Source organism: Apodemus sylvaticus, chromosome 13 (assembly GCF_947179515.1).
Source record: "Apodemus sylvaticus chromosome 13, mApoSyl1.1, whole genome shotgun sequence".
Lineage (NCBI taxonomy): Eukaryota > Metazoa > Chordata > Mammalia > Rodentia > Muridae > Apodemus > Apodemus sylvaticus.
The window spans coordinates 34719445-34735281 of NC_067484.1; positions in this window are offsets into that span (position 1 = coordinate 34719445).

Consider the following 15837-nt stretch of genomic DNA (forward strand, 5'->3'; position numbering starts at 1 on the left):
TGGCAGATACTGTAAGATATTCATCAATTTAATGCAAGAGTCCTTAGCAGGAGACTAGGGGCAGGGGGACTCACTTGGATACCCACAGAGCATTAGCCAAACCCAAAGGCTGCCTTTGACTCCCTTGGTGGAGAGGGGTGGTTGGATCTTGCTCTCTGCATTCCTTGTTGCCTGGGGTCCTGTATGCATAACAAAATGACTCTAACTAGACAACTAAGCAAACTACTAGAATCAAATATAGTTTTAACTGAAGATGTATTTATTCTCTATGCCTATGTTTTGCTGGTGGGTGTATATATGCACCATGTGTGTGCTTTGTGGTGGCCAGAAGAAGGGATCAGATCCCCTGGAATTGAAGTTACAGATGGTTGTAAGTTGGTGCTAGGAACTGAGGCTGGAGCCTAAAAAAGATGCCAGCATGTCCTCTTAACGTCTCAACCATTTCTCCAGCCCCCGGATACAGTGCTTATTAAAAGTGGAAGTCCCTACTCCAGAGGGGCTTCTGTGTACCGGACAGTTCTGAGAATGAAATTGGAGTGAAGAGCCTAGTGGTTAGCCTACCTTCCATTACCTCCTCAGCCCCATAGGCCACTTCTGTAAATAGCAGGAGTTGACCAAATGCCTGTGCATGGCGGCTTGGGCTTCTACCAAGCCTGCCTATTTCTCAGTCAGATCTAATTCTTGCTGTTCTTTCCTCTCAAATCTACCACCAGCTCAAATACTGTAGCCTCTGAAGCCCGAGGCCTGAGGTTTTGCAAGGATAGACAGTGTCATCGGTGGAGGGTCCTGTCCATCGGTTACATCAATGAGTTGCAAACTGACTCTGGAAGTCTCCTAAGCTTGGCCGTACCAAGCCAGCTGCACTTTCAAACAAGATTGGCTTTTTTTCCCTCTGTTCCAGCTTGAATCTAGCATAGACCATTCTGGGCTCCTGTGCACACTTATGAGAACTTGGCCAGGCACAGGGCACTATGGCCGCACGTGTCTCAGACCTGATAGTTGAGAGGGACATTTTATTCCCTGATGAATAAAATATTTGGAAAATAGGTAAACATAAGTTGTTTGCTAACATGTTTCTTTTTAAATAAAACATGGTCTGTATTTCAATATGAGTATTCTTATAATATGATGCTTAATGAGGAAAATCTCTTGGACTCAATTTGATAATTTTGCAATTACCATTCTTTTAGCTGTGTGCATCTAGAACAAAAATAAAACATCAATTCTTTACTGGGAGACAAATACCTGAAGGCAGTCATGACTCATGAGTGGGAGCAAGTTGTTTAGTGTGTCTTTTGGTTGTGTGTCCATGGAGATTTGTGTGTATGGGGGGGGGGTGCATGACCATACTTACATCTGATTCTTGTTTTTTTAAAAAATATTTTTATTTATTATATGTAACTTCACTGTAGCTGTCTTTAGACACTCCAGATGAGGGCATCAGATCTCATTATGGATGGTTGTGAGCCACCATGTGGTTCCTGGGATTTGAACTCAGGACCTTCGGAAGAGCAGCCAGTGCTCTTAACTGCTGAGCTATCTCTCCAGCCACCCCTTACATCTGATTCTTGGATCAACATGGTGAGAAAGATGCTTCCACTGAGCCTTAAAGAGCATAGTGACCCTTTTGTCATCCAAGTTCTAAGGACAGGGAATGGGATGTGGGTCCAGAAAGTCCCACCAGAACCCAGTTGTGACCATTCACATTAGATATGACTTGGTGGCCACAGGCTATGAAACTGGCTAAGGGAACCTTGCATGGCCTAAAGCACCCTGGGCTGTTGTCCATCTCTCTTCAGAGGGCTTCTGTTATGGCCTGAGGCCCTGGTCTCTCTGGCTTGGAAAGGGAAGTGAGACCTAGGAAAGGAGTATTATTAGATAAATTGGAAACTGCTCACAGGACTCGTTGCTCACGGATTCTTCTACCCTGAACCCATATGACCACTACCATTTTTAACCATGCACAGTGTTGCCTTCACCCCAGTTCAGGACAGACCTGCGGCCTGATGAGGAAGGCATATGAGATGTACAGACCTCATGGTTGTCATCCTGAAGGTGATGTGTTCAGAGCGCTGAAGGTAAGGCTGCCGGAGGGTGAGGCCATTCACCTCAAAAATACCACAGTTCCCCTTAGTAAACCCACCATGTGGGCCACTTTTTTCCTCTGACGGGAAAGAATTGCCCTCTTTCAAATGCTTTCCGCCATGGTGAGGCTACTGGCCAACTTCTTCTCTGAGGCCCCTTGTCCGAAGCTCTGCCACTCCTGGAGGGAATAGGCAACTTGGGTGTGCGGACAGTGCCTGATTGAGCATGAGACCGACTCACTGGGCTCTTGCCAGCACTTCCAGGGAAGCTGCAACTCCAAGACCTTGGCAGGGAAGGCCATGTCCAGAAAGATCCCTAAGGATGCGGTTACCCAGCCTTGTAGATGCAGAGTGGCTAGGAGGAGGCTGGAAACCCCAAGATGAGAGGCAATGAGGGGAAAAGAGGGATGCAGCACACGCACCAGCTGTCTTCTTCTCTCTCCTCCCTACCTGGTCCCAGGTAGGCGCCACACCCCCACACCCCCGCCAACACACAGCTATGGGCTCATTACTGCATGTGTGCTTGTTCTTGCCACCAACATATTTTCTCCAACTCAGTTTCTGGAGAGGCCCTGGCAATACCCAGGCCTTGTGTGGTCGGCTTTTCTACCTGCCATGCGCCTGAGGGGTTGGCTCTTTTCTTCCAGGAATCTGCCTCCCTTCTGCCTTCACCCAGAAGTCACCTACCAGACTTCCCCATCTCTCTACTGAAACAGTTTCAATTTAAATAAATTCTGAATGTATTCAGTGTGTCCAGTATTTAAAAAGGGGGGGAGGGGAGGAAGGGGAAGGCTGATACAGTCGAAACTGGTTTGGGATGCTAGTGTAATAAAGTAAAACTGTGCTTTCAAGCAAACTTTGGAGGGGGAAGGGAGAATATCCTATTTGCCATCTTATGGCTATTTATAATTGAGCAAGTATGTGGTTAAAATCAAATGCATTATCTAGGAAGGGATATATGCAGTAGAAACATATTTACAGTCTTAATCTACCAGTCAAATCAGAAAACCTTAGGAAGCAAATTCCTCTTCCTCCTGAACACCATGAAAGGAGGGGCCAAACAATAACTGGGGTTCCTGCATGTCTCCCCCGCTTGCAGCCCGCTGACATCTGCAGTGTGTGCTTTCTGACCTGCCCAGAAGCTTTGCTTCCTTACAGATTTGCATTCTGCGTAGGCTTTTGTTTCAGTTCATTGGGTAAGAGACCAAGAGCCCAATACACACCTGATCCTCACCACCTGGAGCAGAACTTCTAACTAGACAAATAATTATCAAATTAACCTTAGCGTCTCAGTCCATTCAGACTGCTATAACCAACCACCATAGACTGAGTGGCCCATAACCAAGTCAGATCTATTTGTCAAAATTCTGGCAGCCTGGCAGGCTGAGGTCAGGGAGGCCAGCAGCCTAGTTGTCCAGAGACAGCTTGCTTCCATGTTCACTGGAGATTTCTGTGGTTTCATTAATGAGATGCTAATCCCGTTAATGAGATCCCTTCCCCTGAGCCTTGTCAGTCCCTGCCTCCCACTTTATTTCCATGCTGTCACCTGGGAATCAGCTCCAGTATTCGTGTTCAATATTAATATTCAGTCTATGTTAATCTGTTTGTCCTACTATTCATTTCATCTTCAAATAGTTGCCTCTGTTTCCCATTCATCTGATCTTTAATTTTTTTTTAAATTGGTATGGAAGGTGCCATGAGACAGAGTCTTCTCTATATAACAGCACAAATGGCTTTGAATTCAAGATTTCTCCTGTCCCAGCTCCCAATCCTGGGATAATAGGCGTGTGCCACCATGCCCGACAATATTTCTCTGCTTTTTATGTCAGACAACCCTGTGATTTTTCTGCTGCTTTCATAAGCAAACACACCCTGATATGTAGATGCTCCTATTCTGGCGTGGGGTCAACTATATGGAAAGGTTACTGGAGGCTGAGTTGGAGGGGTCTACATGCACTCAGCATAGGACCTCCTATGGCCCTATAAGAAGAACTTCGGGAGAAGTATCCCAAACAGAAAGAACAAAGCCAGAACACCACCAAGGCAATCCAGCAAAAGGTGAGTGTAGCAGAAATGGCCTGGAGACCAAAGCTAGCAGCAAAGACGAGGGAGTGAGGCTGAGAAAGGACCATCCACAGCCTGCTGTGGATGAGGGAAAGTATGTGTAGTTTGGGATGCAGGCTTGGGAGAGATGTTATATTTAGACTTGGTGCTCTCAGTGCATGGTGGGTTAAGCAGATGGAGCTCTGAGTGGATGCTCTCTTTCTGTAAGTTGTGGCTTACAAAGCCCATTTTTGCCTAGGGTAACAAAGTTAGCATTCCAGAACTTAAAAGAGGTAGTTGAATTCCCATCAGTGGTAGGAAGGCCATAGTAGGAGTCTTAGGAGCACCTGTCCTTGCAGGATACAGCAGGAACCAACACAATGCTTGGATGTTTATCCCAAGATTTGAGTTCATCATCTATGGGGACACAGCATACATCATAGCCAGGGGTTGTCTTCCTCTCTTCCTATGCTTATGGGATCTCAGGATTGAGGAAAAAAGGAAATCTCTTCAACCAAAGTGCTGAGGGGTTTGGGGGATCAATTTGTTCTTCTCAACAGCAGTGAATACTGGGGCTTGAACAGAACTTCTCGCTCGGAGGTCATGTTGTATCTGTGACACCAGCTTCCAAGGTGGGAATTGACATGGGTGTTGCAAAGGGGGGGGGTAGATGATTCTACTGACTTTTAGTGGAATCGTTCACAGTATTTATATATTTATTATATTTACTCCAGAGACGTAGTAATCTCACTCTTTGAAAGATCTGATTTCAAATGGGTGCTCTGGTGAGAATCTGCAGCCATCTACCCAGAAGGCTGAGGAAAGAGAGTTCCTGAACTCAGAACAAAAGGCCAGCAAAAGCAACATAGTGAGACTGACCCAACCCACGACAACAGTCAAAGCAGTTAAAGGAATTCATGTCAACCATTTTGCACTATATGTCAGAGAGAAAAAAGACCCAAACCATTTCAAAATAATGAGCTATGAAAGTCCGGCTCCTTGGTGCTTAGCAGTCCTTGGTAGGGAGGTGTGGTCGAAGGTGATTAGTAGGGCTGAGGGGGCTCCCAGCCAGGCACCAGGAGTTTAGTGGGAATGAAGAAAACCCTGTGCTCTGTTTCCAAAATGAAATGCCTAAACGTGTCTTCCCACCCCTCCTTGCGTGTGGGCCCTGTTGGGCTGGCATGTTGGCAGCATTTGGACTGGAACCAGCCATTAGTTAATACCAGCACAATACAAACCACGTGACTTTAGCATCAGCTGTTTCTGCCTCCATCAGAGCATGGATGATTCACAGACCTTTGTCACAGGGCAAGGAGGAAAACAGAGGGAAGGAAGGTGATGGAGGATGCGTGAGCCTGCAAACTCCCCGGGCAGGGCAGATGGGGATAGGGAGGAATCTGCCACTTGTGAGGAAGGAGAGGTTTGAAGGAGGATGTGGGCATCTGCTGGATAGAGCAGTGAGGCAGCTGGGAAACTAGCATTGTGAAGGAGAAGGCAGCCCAGGCTGTAGTGCTGGAAAGGAAATGAGAGGATTCCTCAACAATAGGCAGGGCAGGAGAGGAGCCACTGGCAACCACAGCACTCCCTAGAGCCCCTCAGACTGATGTTCCAGGTACCTTAGATTCAGAGTAAACCTGTGAATGGCATTGCGTGGATACCACTCAGCTCCATCCCCCACCCCCATCCCCCACCCCTTATCATGAACACAGGTGTGGCTCACCAAAAGTAAGTGCTTTCCATCTGGATGATGTTGGGCATGGAAATGTCAGAAAGTTCCAGGGCCGTCAGCTGACACAGGCTGAGGATTTCCTACACTGAAGCCACCATCAGCCAGTCAGGTGCTGTTATAGAAGGCTGTCATCCTGCTTTGGTGCAGCAAGGATACAGACAGAGGTGATGTGAAAGCCCGGATGTGAAGAAGACATGTCTAGAGATGCCTCTGTCTGCCATGCCAGCCTTCTGGGGGCCTCGTGGAAAGCATGGGCTGACTCACTGAAGAGTCTTCCTAAACACCTGCTCTTGCTCCAGTGTGGCCTGTGGGCAGAGTAAAGGCCCTGGGCCTCCTGGCACACACAGAACTGATTTTCTTGGCGTTTTCTTTATTATTTCTGCATCTTTCCCACCAGAAGACTGGGAATGGGGCTGGGCTTCCTTTAAAACATGGACTGGATCATTTCCTCTATGCCAAGTCACTAAGAAGTTGCTGCTTCCCTCAAAACCGGGAGGGGCGGGGGAAGCAGAGGAGAAGAGGTTTCTTTTGTGGCCACCGATCACAGATCACAATGCCAGATCCCCACTGGGATTCCATTCCAATAGCCATACCTGTTCCTGAATTTGCTTTCTACAGTTTAAAGTTGAGCAAGATCAACTGTGTCCAAAAAGATTAAATGGAAAATACCAGAAATAAACAATTCTTATGTTTTAAATTGTATGCCAGCCTCCATAGCGGGATGAAATCCGGGGCCATCTCTCGTGCCCAGGATGTGACTCACATGTGCGAGGGTGTCTGTGTCACATATGCTGCCCTCCAGAGAGACTCTCACAGGGGCCCAGTACTTTGGGGCACCCTTTTACCTAGCAAAGGTGCTCAGATAAGAGATGATTCAGAGGCTCCAGTGTCCCACATACAGGAAGATTGGCTCTGGTACTGTGGCAGTGCTGCTGGCCACACAGCACAGAAGGCTTTACATACAGTCAGTGGCACAGCAGGGTTCTTTCCAGGGCCGTAGATCATTTCTTCATGGCTAAGGAGGCAAGTGTATCTATCCTATCCGGTGAGGGTGTGCGGAAGTCAGCTCTCAGTGGCTTCTCTAGGACCAAGCTGTGTCACCTCGGAGAGTCCTTAGACAACTGCTAAGTGCATTGGAGACTGCCATTCTTTTGTTAAGCCCATCCAGAGATTTCTTAAAGGATCACTTTTAACATAAAGTCTCCAGATGCCCATCTTATCCTTGTTACAAGTACTTCCTGGTGACACGAGACAGAGAGAAGGCAAATAAAGATTCTCTGGAAGAAGTGTCCAGTCTGTGGTCCAACACAAAATTGTAAACTTACTTAAAATTCCTTGCACAAGCTTATAACTTATTTTGCAGCAAGGGCAGGGCTGAGGGTGTTGTCATTATTTGGTTTTATTCTTTGAATCAGTTCTCACTATGTCGCTCTGGCTATCCTGGAACTTGCTATGTAGTACAGGCTGGCCTCAAACTCACAGACATCTACCTGCCTCTATCTATTAAATGTTGGGGTTTAAGTCTGTGTGCTGTTTGGTTTTATATCAGTTTGACTGACACAAGCTAAAGTCACTTCGGAAGAGAGGAGCCTTAATTTAGAAAATGCCCCTACTACATTGGCCTGTGGGTACATACATGTTCAGTATTGATGATTGATGCAGGATGTGGGTGGTGCCACCTCTGGGTTGGTAGTCCTGGGTGCTATATGAAAGCAGACTGAGAAATCCATGAGTAAACACTACTCCTCAGTGATCTCTATATCCATTCTTGCCTTGAGTCCTTGCCCTGACTTCCCTGGGTAATGCACTAGAGAGTGTAAGGTGAAGTAAACACTTTCTTCCTCAAGTTGCTTTTGGTCATGATGCTTTATTGGATCAATAGAAACCCCAATTGAGGCAGCATGTACCCTGAGCCTGGCACTTCCATGGTTCTTGAGAACTCTTTGTAGATGGCAATATTATGCCACTGTATCTAGAGATTGGATATGCCATTTGGGAAGGAAGACCACACCATCTCTTGTTCCAAGAGAATGCATCATAGTGGTAATAGAAGCATCATCTCTATATTCCACAGGCACAGTTTCACATTTTTCCTGATGATGTGATCTTGCCATATTTTTTGTTTGTTTATTGGTTGTTGTGGTGGTGTATAGCAAGAGGTTGTTTTAGTTTGCTTCTTGTTTGAGATCAAATTTGTAGGCTCACTTTACAGGTGGGGTTGTGAGAGAAGTAAAAAAATGGATGATTGAGCCAACTGGTCTACCTGGGACTCACAGCAAGCACTCACACCTGGGTCTGGATGTGCTTGCTTGGACACTGGGCCAGTACCACCAGCCAGAGATTTGCTTCTAAGGAGCAGACTTGTGACTGTGACAATAGCAACTTACCATTATGACACTGAAGCAATTGGCAAAGTCAATGTGCCTGGAGCCAAGGACATTCCCAGAGAGGCTTTTAGGGGTTCTCTGTAAACTTCATAACATTTTTAATGTTAGTAAGTTTAACCTTAAAACTAGACCTCATTTTCCCACAGTTACCAGCCTATTCCATGAGTCCTTTCCCTGTGTGTGAGCATCTACTTGTCAAAGTATGTTTTAAAAAGGCAGCAAAGACTGAAAATCAAGTGTCCAAACCCATGATTTTGTTTAATTCTCAAGTGGTTACACCTGGGATTCCATTTCATGGTATGGTGAAGGCAGAGACACCTGATGGTACTTGGTCATTGATGTGGGCCCCAGTTCCTGTGTTTTGGAAGACATTCATCATCACAACCGAAATGCAAACACCACACACACTTGTGAGAATGGAGTGTTTGGATGGAATGACAGGTAGCTGCTCAGCCTAACATGGGACCCTTCTCTTCTGCATCCTGGTCCTTCTTGCTCTTCCTCTTGTCTCTTCCTGTTATGCACTCTCTGGCCTTTCTTTGTGCAAACCCAAGACTTGCTCATTTGTTTGGGAGTTCAACTGTTTTGCCTCCATCAATATTCAGTCTCCTTACTTTGGGGCCCTGCTATTGGCTACTCTGGTGGACTTGAATGAAGACACCATGCAGAATGGTAATTCATTCTCATTATCCTTTTAATGGTCCAACCTAGCTAGCGCACAGGACCCAGCTGTGAGCTGGACCTCTCTGCAGATCTTGACCGTGGGTTCCTTGTTCATTTTTCAACTATCATGTGAAGAGTCAAACTAGCACATCTGATTTGGGTGTTGAATGTCCCAGGAATACTTTAGAGGAAACCTTTCTGAAGACCCTCAGGCATGATTGGTGATGACCACAGAGCTGCAAATACAGCTGAACGTCTTCCTTAAAGAGGGAGACCTTCATCCCCTGCCTTGTCTGCGGGAGCCTTTAAACACGATGTCTGTCGAGAGTCACCTGCCCGTATCATAGTATCCTGGTCATTTATCATCTTAATATTAAGTATTTATTGGTTGGTTATTTGGTGCTTCTACCTCTGGAATAGCCAACCCATGGGCCTCTTTCTGTGTCCTGAAGCTGGTGTATTGGGGATAGGATGCTTTCAGTTGATGGGTTTGATTCAATAGCACCAGGAAGCTTCTTTTCTCTGGTTCCCTCATTTCCTGTCTATTCCCAGGACCTCATGTAGACCATGTATGTGTTCCGACTCGGAGCTGCACTCAGCAAAACAGAGAGCAGATAGGGAGCAATACTTAATTGAGGTGGAAAAAAGAAGAATGCAGAGGATCTGAATGGGTTAGGAAAGAATCAGATTAGCGTTTTCAAGCCCTTGTCTCTAGAGGCCTGTCATTTAAGTCAGTCTGTGTAACGGGATGACGACACAACCCGTTCTCCTATAGAGGTGTGGAGACCCCAAGCTTCATAATTTCCTGAGATTCCTTTCAAACACCAGAACCCTTGGGGGAAGGGTTCCAAAAGTGGTGGGGCTGGTGGGGGAGGGGTTTTAAGTCTTAGTAGATGGCAACCAGCACCAGGGAGAGAGAGTAATCTAGCCTAAAGTCTCCCATATTTGCTATGAGGCCTTGAAAGTCCACTGATGCCATTCCCTCTACCCAGAGGGCTTCGCTGTGTGTCCCGCTAACCAACAGTTGTTTACAAGGGTGTGCATGGTTCTGTCCTTACATTTTTAAGCATTTTATTTATGTAACCCATACTTAAAGCAGTAAATTCTTTGAAGACTGGTGACAGTATTTTCTCCTTAGTTATTTGCAGCAAAATTCTCTAATATAAGTACATTTTTAGTATTAACACTGAAGTGAAGACTGCCGTATAAAAACTATTCACAAGTTGGAATCTTCCTCTGAGACTATTGCCACTTCCATAGGGGGCCTATGGGAATCTGTTCCTGACATCCAAAAAAAGGGATGCCCTTCTTTGTAGATTAAAACACTTTAATTTCCATCAAAACAGCATTTCTTAGCCAGTAGTTTAGATGTCACTGTGACTGGTCATCCCTGGTGATTTTTAGAAAATATTCACATTTTTCATGCACAATGGCAAGTACCATTTCCAAAATAAACATAGCCCTCTATCTTTATGACTTGATTTTGTCTTCCTTGTTTTCTAAATCTAATACAAGAAAAGGTAATGTGGTTACTTCCTAGTTTCAACAATGACTAAGAATATGAGGTTTCTATACATGGTTTAGTGTTTACATGTATTTAAATGATGCTGTAATAAAAGGAGGTTCAGATCAGTTCTAGGGATGCAAACCACTATCCTCTCCCCCCCCCCCCCCATCCTGCCTTATTCAAATCTGTGAAGGCTAGGGCTACCTCTGTCATGGAGAGGGCACTGGTAATAGGAACTCTTACAGTGTGGGCTATTTTTATTGAATATTTTGAGGACACTTAACAAATTGCTGTCCGAGCCTGGGGTGTGGGCCTCTATAGCCCCCACACCCACATTCCAACCGAGCGAGGTACATGCATGCACTGCATATCTGGTGTGATGTGGGCCTGACCAGAAGGGCTTCATTGGAAACATGGGCCACAAGCACGGACCTCTGTGCAAACATGAAGGAAAGGAGGACAGGGCCTTTTCTTAGAAGCCAGGAAGGACAAAGAGCTCTCTCCTGATTGGCTCTCACACCACAGCTGCGTCTCCCTGGCCAGAATGAAAAGGTTGTTTTGCTTAGACTAACATGCTCTAGGATTTAGGAAAGGTTTCCAATTGTTCAGATCCCTGTGGAAAGCACTCTGCTGTGTGTCCCGCTGCCCAGCTGTTGTTTATGTGCATGTTCATGGCTCTGTCATTGTGTTTTTTGATGTTTTGTTTACCTCCCTGACCCCATCCCTGCCCCAAAGTAGTAAGTTCTTTTAAGACTGGCCCTGGTCTTTTTTATTTTCAACAAGTGTTTCTTGAGTTAAGTTCTAGCTTAGCAAAATACTAAACAAACACAAACAACCTATTTCTCAGACAAAAACAATCACTGAAAGTTTTGGTCTTAGAGATATTCCAAGGAAAATTAAACTTTCAAATGATGCTTCAAAAGGTGGAGTGTGTCCTCTGTTCCTAGGATACAGTCAGGTGCTTGGGTATTCATCTACCCTTTGCGTTCTCCTAGGACTGTGCTAGGGAAGATGCCTTCATAACTTGCCTTTACAGTCAGCTCTCTACATCCAGGGATTCAACCAACAATTCCTATTAAAATAGCTATCCATCTACATGGGAACACATGCAGGCTTTCAAATTTTGTTTGTCTCCAAAAGATACAGCATAACAGTGCTTACATTGTAGGAGATATTTTAAGTCATTTAGGGACAACTTAAAGAGTGTGTTAAGATGTATGTAGCTTATAAAATACTTTGTCATCTCGTAAAATAGACTGAGTACTTTAGAGGAGTACACCCACTTAGACTCCTAGAATTCAGTATCAACTGTCCTGCCTTTCAGCTTGACATTTCTTGCAAATCAGTCCCAGGGGCATCTCGGACCAGGTCCTCAGTGGAAAGTGCATGACCCTCCTAGCCGTGTCCTAGGAGTGACATTATACACCTAGCTGAGTATTACACAACTTTCCCAGCAACAAGGAATTGGGAGAGGAAAGATGCCAGGAGGTTCCTCAAAGAATACTGTTTAAAGGTAGGAGTATGTTGCCTTAAACTTGAGCCCAGCAGCAATGGAGCTGGTTAAAACAAGATTACTAGTAGTCCAAAAATCTTCCCACCCACCTTCACCCCACACTCTATACCCAGCACCCTGCCTCCTTTCTGGAGAGCTAAATGACCTGACCACAGCTCCTCTGACTGTGCAAAGGCAGAGAGTAGAGGATCACTTGGGATGCTCCCTGCCAGGACTCCACCTGCACCCAGGAGCTCGGCAGCAACACAGCCAGGGGGGAGGAGTATGCCTCTCACTCTCCACCTCACTGATTTGACTTATACCAGAGTAATACTGATCAGTCCACATATCAGCTTATTAAAGTCAAATTCATCAGATAACCCCATTGTCCTTGGAGAGATCCCTTTCCTTCCTTATGTTTTTGACAGGATGATTGTCAGGTTCTTGGAAGACAGGGTTAGGAAGGACATGTACATCTTCATAATTATATCCAGATGTATCCCGCTCTTCTCCTTTCACACTATTTAAGTTACATACACCGTGTACTTACAGGGCTTTCAGGACAGCTTGGTAGGCAGCAGGCACTAGCATCCGGAGCTTGTGTTTGAGTTGCAACATTCCGTGTGTGTTACTCTCTTTAGTTATTCTACGGGTCTCTTCTACTCTTGCCCCATTCTTAAGTGCTGATGTAATTTTCCTAGTTTGCATTTGATTAAAAACTATGCCCTGTGGCTTTCATATCTTTGCTGTTATCACACTGGCTAAGGAAGGAGTTAAATGTGTGTGCATGCGACGCTTGCAACTCCAGGTTCAGGGATGCTTTCAGTGAGTCTCATGAAAGCAAAACTTGTAAATCCAGACAACATGGGAAAAGGCAGCACATCAGTCTCCAGCAGGAAGGAGCATGGGCTCTGAGAGGAAGGGATGCTAGGCTCAGGCACAGCAGTGAGGCCTCAGTTAAAGAATTTTGTTAAGAATTGTAAATGGCATTACCAGGAGCCTAATCATCTCATATTCCTTTTCACAAGTAAGCATCTAGATGCAGAAATGGAAATGCTCATTCTGGATATCAAAGACTTGCCTGCTGGCACCTATAAAATGAGACAATACATCCCTCTCTATTCTCCTACTGCCCTAAACCTAAAACTCTTGCTCACTTAAATGAGACAAAACTCAAATTCACTTAATATGAGTTGTCTCTTTCATGTTTCCTTGAACCCAATTGGATTTTGTCCTTGGACAGAAGACTCTATTTGGGAGGGCAGAACACCAGCCAGCCCTTTTCTTCCCTTGATCAGAGGGTATGTCAGAAAGGGCTGTCTATGTCGTTGGCTGCAGGAGGTGACGACCCCAGATGGCCCCTTACAGGACTTGACTGCAAGGATCCCAGCAGTGGCCATCGCAAGATATGCCACTTGGCAGGTGTTACTGGACTGGGGCGGGGGAAGGGAGTCTAGTGAGAGTGTAGGAGACTCTGGGAATCTTTTCAACTTTATCTGGGCTTGCAAGCATTGCTGGTAGCTTGTGAGAGTGACCCAGTGGACAGTTGGGGAGATGAAAGAAAGCCCTTCGGATTAAGTCAGATTTAGGAAATAAAAGGATTAGCTAGACACAAAAGCTAGATTTACTGGTTTATTTAGCCAGTGCAGTGTGGCATACTGAGATGGGGGATGTCTAGAAAGAGATAAAAAGAATGAACTCAAGGGTCGTAGGGCAGCTAGGATGAGCAAAGCCCCTACCCCTGCTTTCTAAATCTTCTAATAATTGAAAATGGGCCCCAAAGAGCTGCCTCCCCCTGGCTCCTCCAGCAAGTATTAAAGAGAGATACAATGACAAGCTAGCTCATTCACTGGTAAGGTCAAGCCTCAGATAACCTTAGGAAGTAGAATACTCACTTTATGACAGTCTTTTCACAGGTTGAATTGTTTTAATCTTGAGCAATATAACAGTTTATCTTTATGGGGAGGAGAGTCAAATGTTTTTTAGAAGTATCAAAAAAGTCACAAACGTATCTTCTAACATTGGTCATCTCTACACTGAATCGTTCTTCTCCCAATTACAGAATCAGAAATTCCCATGTTCCGAGGATAGCTCAAACATATATTTGTAAGTAAGCCTGGCCATTTCCTCAGTACTCTTGGTCATGGGTGGATAGTATGCTGTAAAGGCCAAGCTGCTAATTATGAACAGAGGTGTTCTTCGATACATTATAAGAAAATTGCCAACCTCGCTACTCCAGTGGTTTGGGACATTGTTATGGAAGGTTAAATCACCTGAACACAAGCCCTGTGATGCACTGGTAGTCAGTTGGATAACTGAGAAGACGCTGTTAAGTGACAGATGGCCTTGATAGTGTGGACATGCTGGACAAAGGGATGATCATCACCTCTGATGGAGCAGAACCAGTGGCAAAGATTCATCATGATACCTAGAGTCACATGATTTAATCTTATAATTTAATTATGGTATTTTCCACTTAATATTTTCAGACCCTACTTAATGCCAGGTAGGTGAGGTTGTATAAAGAAAGCCACAGATAAGGGGGTTTCTTGGTATGTTTTAGCTGTCTGCACACATGATCTTATGGTGTTTGCAGGAACAAATCTAGCTAACTGTCACAGACTGGACTGACCCATGGTCCTACTAATCCCAAACTACTCTCAAATATCCAGAACCCATGCTTGAGTCTGCCTTCTGAAAACACTCCCTGGATGCTTGACATTGTGCCCTTAATCTCTGGAACTCTGCACAGCAACCAGTTTCCCCAAGGAACGTCCTCCCAAGGTGTTAAGGCATTTTTGAGAGATGACTATGTCTTTGAGATCCAAATGACTTCTGTGACCATTATTTCTAAAGCCATTAGGAGTGTGGCTAACCAGTGAGAAGATCAAAGCTTTTAAGATGGAAGGAAGTTTTCCCCACTCCCACTACACAGAGAAAGTTCTTGGAGAAAAGTAGAGAACCACTTAAACCTGAATGAATACTGCTAATTGTCCTGAGCGTATGTGTTAGAAACCGATGACTGCATCCATCTTTCTACAGTGTCAGAACGTACTAAGAGCACAAATGGACAAGATACAGAGGTCTCACTGACTGCAGGTTGGCCAGTAATTTCACTTTCCTTGATAGCCAGCCAAAGCAAACATGGATTCTTTTGTTTCCATCTCAATTACTAACATTAACTCTCAGATCACATATCATTCATAACAGAATAAGCAATTCTATGTACTTATATGCACATAGGTTGCAAAGGGTTAAAGAGGCTGCAGTAACGTTTGCAAAGCTGCAGAAAGGCCCGAGAGCAGAAGACAGGACGCAGATGCAGGTGTGAGAACAAGATAAGGAGCCGGGATGTCAGTGGGAGATGCTGCTGCTGCTGCTGCTGCTGCTGCTGCTGCTGCTGCTGCTGCTGCAGAACCCAGCTGGCTGCTGGGTCAGAGATGACTTGGGCCTCAGGATCAAGTAGTATTGCAGAAAGTGTGGGATTGTGGAGGTCACAGCAGTGAAGAGCACTATGGGGTCCAGACAAACAAACTGACAGATGGAAGGACAAACAGGCAGAGGGTCGCAGTGACTCTCATAGATCACATTAACAAGAAAAATTGTGTTGAGCTAAGGTCCCTGAGAGAGTTCTCTGCCAGTCTATCCATTTCTTGATGCACACTCTGGATAGTGTGATGACAGGCCCATGTTGTATCCTTGCCTTTAAGGGTTCTGAGGGAGAGTGTAGTGCTTTTTCTTCAGTCGGATGTGCCCCACAACTCCTCAGACCCAACTTTCCTGCCAGGATTTTAAGATGTTATATGTTCCTATAGTCTCAGTAAATATAAATTTATAGGGTGACACCTTTCTACTTCTAGGGACAAGTTACATGACTGATGATGTTGTTTAGAGTGTCTACCAAATGACATCCACAAAATGCAACCTAATGC